This window comes from Glossina fuscipes, unplaced genomic scaffold (assembly GCF_014805625.2).
Source record: "Glossina fuscipes isolate IAEA_lab_2018 unplaced genomic scaffold, Yale_Gfus_2 111, whole genome shotgun sequence".
In the NCBI taxonomy this organism is placed as follows: domain Eukaryota; kingdom Metazoa; phylum Arthropoda; class Insecta; order Diptera; family Glossinidae; genus Glossina; species Glossina fuscipes.
In genome coordinates, this window is record NW_023998454.1 from 3,327,639 (window position 1) to 3,333,638 (window position 6,000).

Here is a 6,000-nt window from a genome sequence, read left to right on the forward strand (position 1 = left end):
ATGTTCAGCACTCTGTTTAATTCAAGTAAAAAGAAATTATTGGACCTATATAATAAGGTATTTTTGACTGGCCAAATACCCTACATGTGGAAACTGGCAGCAGTTGTTCCAATTCCAAAATCAAAAAATGGCTCCATCGCATCGGATTATCGCCCAATCTCTCCTTTATCTTGCCTTTTAAAAGTATCAGAAAAGATTACGGCATCTAGATTATCCTGGTTTCTTGTGTCCAAGAATCTGATTACAAAACAACAAGTTGGTTTCAAGGGGTAGAGGGTGCATCGACGCTCTTTTACATATTGATTACTTTACAAGCAAAGTAATTTCCGAATGGAATCATGTAACAATTCTCTCAATCGATTTCGAAAAAGCATTTGACCGAGCTGGTCTTCATGTTATTTTAAGATTCTAGAAATCGTGGAATGTTCGACCCAAACTCTGCAACTACATCAAATCATCCATGCCGGATCGGCGGTTTAAAGTGAGAATCAACAATCATCTCTCTGATTCCTTTTCTCTAATGAATGGTATTCCACAAGGATCTCCTCTTTCTGTTACGCTTTTCCAGATCGCCTTTAACGAAATTAGTAAAATTGTTTGCCGTGTACCGAGAATCGAACATTGTCTCTACGCGGACGATGTATACATCTTTACAAAAGAGAAAGATAGCACGAAGACAATCAACATCCTCCAGGCTATTGGACGAGCGATCTCCACTTGGGCAAACGCGTCGGACGCTAAAATTTCTATACAAAAATCAATAAAAACGCACATTTGTCGAAAGCACATATTTGATATAATAAATCTACTGATGCATATTAATGCCTTACCAGTGCTAAACGTGCACACGCAGATATTCTCTGACGCACATTTTCTTACAAATATCGTTGGAAAGCACATTGTCAATGCGACAAAACACCCGGCGAAAAAATTAAAATACTTTAGGTATCAAGTCATTTATTAGGAAATGAGCAGGCTGATCGAGCAGCGAAGTATCCTGCTTCTGCTCCTCTAATTATGGATGATGTCATGGAAAAGTTGGATCTTCAAAGATACATTGAAAGAAAAGAGAAAATTGCAGAAGGAAATTTACAATACCATCATCAACACTACTCTTCCATTAATCCTCAATTAACTCCACCTTTATATCCAACAAATGTTGAGAAAATCAAGATGTAACATTTTCGAGAATTCACCATACAAATGCAAATCACCAAGGGATTCTAAAGAAGACTTGCTCCCCAATCTGCAATTGTGGACAAACTCTCACTATAAAGTACGTTGTCTGTGACCGCCTTAACTTTTCCTTGGCTAGAAGTATTGCATTTGGACCGACTAATCCTATGGACATTCTAAAATCAGCTACAAAAGAGAATATCAATACAATATATTACTTATCGAAACTATCAGGCTCAATATCTAATGTACTTTTATAAATTAGAGCCGATAGTCGGTGCAAAATCTATGTTCATATATATACCTTTATAATGTTTCTTTGCTACGTTTGTCATTCTATAACTTTATAATTTCTATGTATAATATTTTATTGTCATCAAATATACCTTCATTTTATTTACTTGGTTTGAAACCATATTTTCAGAGAAATATGAGGATACGACTTGCTGTGAGATGGTAATGGTGATTGAGAGAAAAACTTTGTTTTTCGGGAGTTGGCATACGCCAATTTTGTTTTTGCAATATGGTAAAAGATTTTTTATTTACTTTAAGACGTTTATTTTCTTGTATAAAAGAGAAAGTATTAATAAATATGTACAGTATATTAAATATTTTAAAATGAAAATGGTATCAATATTTAAGCCCAATGTTTTCTTTCATAATATATCTGAAAAGCATTGCATTTGCCGATACTGCACTAGAAATTCATCGTAGCTTTTGAAGTATTTTGCTACTATGAACCCTAAGACTATTGTCATATTAACATTAAACCAAACCCAAACCCAACTTCAAAGTAAATTTTTCTCTTAATACCAAAATTTAGATACAATAAAAAATGAGATGTTCTCTTATTTTTTTATCTTAAGTTAGAAAATATCATGAAGGAAAATAGTAAATGAATGGTATTCGTTTACGAACAACCCGACAATAGCTCCAGATGTGTCAAAGCAAGACGAAAAACCTTAAATTCTGACATTCGTGCCTTCTTAGTGGTAGGAAACGTCGATGTGAACCGTGATATGAAAATACAAATTTTAAGATAAAATAATTCCATAAGTCATACCTGTTAGGTGTTCGCATAAATTTTGATCAGCTACGTCTACAGGTAAAAATGAAGAAGAAATGGGAAATACCAGTGTACATATGGATTGAATTCTTTATAAAATAACAGTTTTTCATTTAGTATTACTGAGTTACCCAAAATTGCATTTTCGACATTTATTACTTTTATTGTCTATCTTGAAGAAATACGGTGCCGAAGCCCATCAAACACTTTTAGAAACTCATGGTGGTGTTGCTCCATCATATCCGAATTAGGGGTTTTGATTTCAACTGTTTTAAAAGTGGGGAAAAGTGGGAGGTAGAAAGTCCAAAAAAGCTGGAACATAATTAATTGTAAGTCTTATTAGACAAAAACGAAGCACCAAACCCTCAAACAATTCCGAACAGCTTAGCAGTCCACGAATCAGCTTTTCGTAGATGTTTGCATGCGATGGCATTCGTTTCAACATTGCGGTTTTATTGCTTGCCAAGAAAAAAGTGTGTGGTTTTCTGTGGCGTATGGTGACTGACGATGAGAAGTCTATCTAGTGTGACAATCCCAAGCGCGAAAAGTCATGGGTTAGTCCAGGAGAGTCATCCACATCGATACTCGCTCGGCCACACGTTGTAACAGTCGTTAAGGATACACTGTTGCAGCTCGAGTGGGAAGTTCTGCTGTACATAGCGCCGTCTGCTTGAAGGAATTGGATTTCAACCTGTCTTAAAGTTAAATAACGTAATGTTGGTGCTGTTGGTGCTATCACAAAATTTGATTGCTTATTCCGCTTTATTTTCTAAGTCTCCCGGCTAGCTAAATTTCCTTCAATTACGGATTATGATTGTTTTTTCCTCGGTTGACAAGACCGTCTTTATTCTCATTATTGCCCCCTTTGAACATTTTAGACTATGTGGAAGAGAAATCGCTGTCTCAAAAAAGTTTTTTCCTTGAAGTTTCGGGCTTTCTTCGAAAAGGATCATCTGCTTACTTAGAGTATCATTGTTAATTGTAGCTTATTCCAATCAAATGAAAGCACTGACGTGATTTGGGCGGAAAACGGGCGTAATATATCAAAACTAATCATATCGCAAGCTTCGCCTCACATAACAAGACTCGCCTAGGAACATGTCATCCTCCACGCTGTTGTCAACAAACATTACTCTTCCTGATTATATATAAACAGCTTTAACGAACCAACTGGGCTTCCTGCGCCGAATTCATATTCTGCCTAAGTGGTAGAAGAAGTGATGCTTAGCAATGGATAATAGTTTGGGTAAACTAGCTCGTGTCATATTTTACCCCCACTGTAAGATGGGGTACACTCATTATTTTTTTTTCGTAAAATATGAAACACCCAAAAGGAATCTTCAGAAGCTCTATAGAGCAATTATGTTTTTAATCAGCGTAAAATTTGGAATTAATTAAGCCATGCCTGTCCATCTGGTTTGTCTGCGTTGGCACTCTCCTGGTCACAAAAATGATGATATCAAGTTTAGATTTGACAGAAGTATTAGAAGTTTTTGCACGCAGGTTTGTATTGAAAATGGGCCAATTTGATCAGAGCAGAAGACCACAGTGGACCATAAACTGAACGCAACTGCGTTTTCCTTAACTGAAATTTGGGGATTTTTGCTCGTTACTCAGAAATTATAAATGTTAGAAAGCTGAAATTTTCCAAATTTACTTTACGAAACACTCTACTCATCGGGTGTAAAAGTGGAAAAAGATAGCCATTCCCGCACAAAGTTACCATTGATTAAATTTTATTTTTTCACTTTCTTGAAGTTTTCTGGTTATTTACCACAAGGCAAATGAGACAGAATGTTTAATGTTGTGCATTCTTCAACTGAAGATAGAAGGGTTAATTCTAAAATGGATATGGTAAACATTACGATTAATTTTTTCTTAATAATACCAGCGATATGGGCATCAAAAGAACTTGGTGACCAGAATGATATGGTGATTCGGTCCCCGACCGAAAATAACTTCCTTATCTGTTTTTACATACATTCCATTTTACTTTACTTTTGTACTGGGATAATTTTTACTGAAAACTTTCGGACGATTGTTGGAAAAGTGTTATTTGCATTGAATGGTCAACATGGTCAAACTTGTTGAAATATTTTTTTTTTTTTTTTTTTGGGTTGTTGTGTGGAGATGGACTAAGCCAATAATCTTGTTGAAATATTTAATCTTTTCATTTCATATTCTTTAGTGAAAGGATAACTTTTATTAGGGGCGTATGTGGAAAGGAAGAGGATATTTTTATTTGTAATGACATGCCTGTGAGACTTAATCAACGTAATATGCTATGTTAACGTAAGCCTTCCCTACGTACTCGCCTATAAACAGTTATATATTGAATGTCTAAAATACAACATCCATTTAAAAATTATGGAAAAATCACGACAAAAATAACTACCGCACGTGCACACCAATTGCTCGGATTAGATATGCATTTACCGTTTAGTAGATTATTCTTATTTTTAATTGTCACATAAGTTTACATTATGTTATATTTTATGTATATGTATGAGGGACCTAGGGAAGATTGTAATAGCTTATCTCTAAAACAAATCTAGTTTTCTTGTTCACTTCTTGTTATGATTTCTTCAATTTTCATTTTGCTTCTGTGCTTTACTTTGTTTATACACTTAGCAAATATATGTGTCACAGAGTTTTATTTTCTTTTCCTAAATAACTTATTTACATATTTTTGCCTTTGTGCGTGAGTATTTGTGTATATGTGTGCATGTGAATTTGTCTGTTTGAAAGTTGAATTTCATTTCTGTGCACTTAACGGAGATGCACAATAACCCGCTTATAAAAATTGCAATATAATCTCACATTAACCTAAAACTGTAGAAAACGAAATGAGACAAAAGACAACAGCAGCAACAAACAAATGAACAAACAAACAGATAAACAAAAGGCGAACATAATCTGTAAACTGCAATTACAGCGCTCAATGCATTACTTACTGTCGCTCTAATCTCTTTTCATACCCTTTTCCATCTCAACACACAATACTTGTCAGCTACCTCGTATGGTCGGTACGCGAGCATGGTGTTATTGTTGTTATTGTGTTTTTCAACTAATGTCGGTGCAAAATTGCACAGTTTATTTATAATGTACATAACTGTTGTTGCTGCTGCTGTTGCCATTGTTCTCTATTGACAAAAAGAAGAATAAAAAACACAGCAGCAACTAAGAAAAAAATGTGTTAAAAATAAAAATAAAAACGGCATTCAAGGAAAAGGGGGAAAACTCTTTTTTAATGCACACAATTTCCTCCTAAAGAAATATTTTTTCCACTTTCATGCTTATGGATATTTCTTTATTTTCCGACTTTTCTTTTAGTTACTGGTCAGGCTAATTTTGTAGGTTTCCTGAATAGCGTTGAAAATTATTTAAAGAAATTGGAAAAACTAAAATTTGCTTATACCTTTTAAGCTTTCTTAAGCTCTCAGCCGACAAGGATGAGAGTCCACAAGTTTTGTCATCTCGCTTGCAACGCCTACAACGTATAGAAAACCTTAGCAGGGAGTGCAAAAGATATAATTGCGACGGATATGTGCACGTAAGAAACAGAGTCGCTATTGTCAAATATTAAAATCATATCAGTCTTCATTCATGTACTTTAAGTTTAAATCCATGTTCATGTTATCTAGCGATGAACAAAAAAATGAATGGAAAAAACTTGAGAAACTTGCAAAAGAAGACTTGCGTTTACCAGGACGCTACAAAAAATTTAGTTAAAGATAAGGTCTTGTGGTATGCATAAG